A 2862-nucleotide genomic window follows, 5' to 3' on the forward strand; every position below is an offset into this window, starting at 1 on the left:
TTGCTCCTTTGTCAGGCTGCTGCTTATGATCACCGGATATGAATTTTCCTCCCCGAGAAAGGCATACTTCAGGGTTGCTGGTAACTTCTTCAATTCAACTTGTGGGAGAAGTGTGTTTGCTGGTAGAGGGTTCCTTGCAGCATCCCCTTCCTTTTCTAATTCTCCCTCTGAAAATTCATCTGTACTGACTGGTAACTTAGCCCCTGTGGCTCCAATAAATTCTGATTTATGGCAGAAGTCTTTAATAGCTCCTTCTATCTCTTCATCAGTTAACCCTTGTCTACTGATCAAGTCACACCATGCAGCTGCCTCTACATCAGCCTGCCATATACATCCAATGCTTGTAGCTTTTCCTGCAATAATTCAGTCTCAAGAAAATCTTGGACTAGGGGGTCAATTACATCCACATAGCATAAATTTTCAGAATCAATAGGTTTTTTCATGGCTTCATTGATATCAAAGGTAAACTTTTCTCCATGAAAATCAATGCAAATTGTTCCCTCTGCCATATCTACAATCATCTTGGTTGTCCTAAGAAATGGCCTTCCCAACAATATACCGCTAGACTCCCTAGCTTCAGACTCACCCATCTTGATCACGTAAAAGTCAGCAGGATAAGTAAAATCATGTACTCTCACCAACACATTCTCTAACACACCCTCAGGACTTATACATGACCTATCAGCCAGTTGGATTAATACCCTAGTGCTAGATAACGTTACTCCCTTCAGCCGATTATAAACTGACAATGGCATAACATTTATAGAAGCTCCCAGATCACACATTGCATGCTTGATTTTTACATCTCCTATAGTTATGGGCAAAGTGAACATACCTGGGTCTGCTCTCTTGGGCGGTAGCTTTTCTTGCACAATTGCTGACGCTATTCCTTCCACCATGATCTTCCCATCCTTCTGGGCTTTCCCGGCTATGAATTCTTTGATAAATTTTCCAAGCGGGGGTAGCTTCACGGCTTGGAGGAATGGTATGGTGATATCCAGCTTCCCAAAAATTGACATGTAATCCACTGGGTTTTCCTTCTTCCTCTTGGTCACGAACCGGTAAGGGAATGGTTTTTTTTCTTTCGCCTCTTCAGTCGGTCCTTCAACAACCTTCCCAGAGATTTCCTTGGGTACATTCTGGGTTGGAGCCTCCTTCGTGGGTTCCGTTTCCTTAGGAGGGTCTCTCCTGGGCAGTACGCCTCTTGTTTCATTCTTTTCCAATGGTGCTTCATCCAAAAAGAATGGATCCTGCATCCGAGGTAGAGATCTGTTGAGCTCTCCCTCCGAGACGACATCCTTCAGTATATTCGTCCCACTAAGCTCTCCGTTGGACTTCTTCGGTTGGGGTCCCTCATAGGCAGTACTGGACCGCAATGTGACCTTGCTCACGTTCGCCTTTTCAGGAACATGGACTGTAGATGGGAGTTTTCCTGAATTTCCCTTCATTTCACCCATTGAACTCGCCAGCTGAGCCAATTGCCTATTCATCATGTCTATGTTCGCCTTATGCTCCTTCTGGGCATTCTGCATCCCCTGCACTACTCCATTATTGGACTGCAACTCACCCTTGATACTTTGCTGCGAAGCGAGCAATTCTCCCATCATGTCCTCCATAGATCTCCTCGACCTGTTAGGATATTGGGACTGATTTGGTCCTTGGTGATGGTTATACTGGGGGTTTTGGTTGGGTTGGTAATTTTGGAAGTTTTGCTGGTTCTGGTTAGATGGGTAGTGGTTATACTGGCCAGGAGGGTTGTACAGGTCTTGATGATATTGATTCTGGTTCTGGTTCTGGCCTTGGAAATGGTTCTGGCTTTGGAACTGGTTTTGGTTCTGCTGATGTTGGGAACCTTGATTATGCTGACTTTGGTAATTTTGGATGTTTCTCTGGTGGGGTGGTACATAAACAGGGTTTGAGTTTTGGTTCTGTGGGTTCTGGTTATGGGTTTGTTGGTTCCTTCCTGACCAGTTGGCCTGGTGGTCGGGATTTGCTGGGCCACGGTTGGGATTCTGGTTCGGGTGGGGGTTGTATTGGTTCTGACCTTAACCTTGGTTCTGATTTTGGTTCCCGTCTCCCCATCGAAAGTTCGGATGGTCCCTCCATGGTGCGTCCCGCTGCCTTCCCTGGATCCAATGCCCACTAGAATTGTAGTACCCGGCAGCATTAACTTGCTCCATATTGACGAAATCATTAGGCTGATCATAGCCTGGCCTTTGAATTTCCTGCTCTGGACCTTTGTAGCTCCCAGTTGGGGAAGGTGGTGGTGCGTTCTTCTCGATCGCGCTCAGGAGTGTCTTCTTCAATTCGTCCATCTTCAAATCCATCTTCTGCTCTATCTTATGCTCCTGGTCAGTAGACAAGGCATTAGCAATTCTTTCCCTGCTGTAGCCATCCCTAGAATTGTCGTACTCCTACTTTGCACTCAATAACTTCCCTAGGACCCTTTTAGCTTCGCTGACCCTTAACTGTGTGAAACTTCCTCCTGATGAAGAGTTTGCCAAGTCCTTCGTTGCCTTGTTCATCCCCTCATAAAAGGTATGATGTATTTCTATATCGGCCATACGATGATTAGGACATGCATCCAAAAGACTCATTAACTCGCCCAATAATCACTCAAGGGTTCATCATACCCTTGCTTCACACTGGTTATCTCTCTCTTCAATGCGCTCGTCTTCGATGACGGAAAGAATTCCCCTAAGAATGCCGACTTGAAATCTGCCCAACTCTCAATGGAATTGGGGGCAGTCGCATGAACCAGGTGTTAGCCTCCCCTTTTAGAACGAACGACAAAGCCTTCAATCTGTAGTCATCCTCGGTCGCCCCTGCTGGTCTTCTCTGTGCCCTACAAATCTTATAGAA

The sequence above is a fragment of the Salvia splendens genome, chromosome 21, assembly GCF_004379255.2.
Source record: "Salvia splendens isolate huo1 chromosome 21, SspV2, whole genome shotgun sequence".
Lineage (NCBI taxonomy): Eukaryota > Viridiplantae > Streptophyta > Magnoliopsida > Lamiales > Lamiaceae > Salvia > Salvia splendens.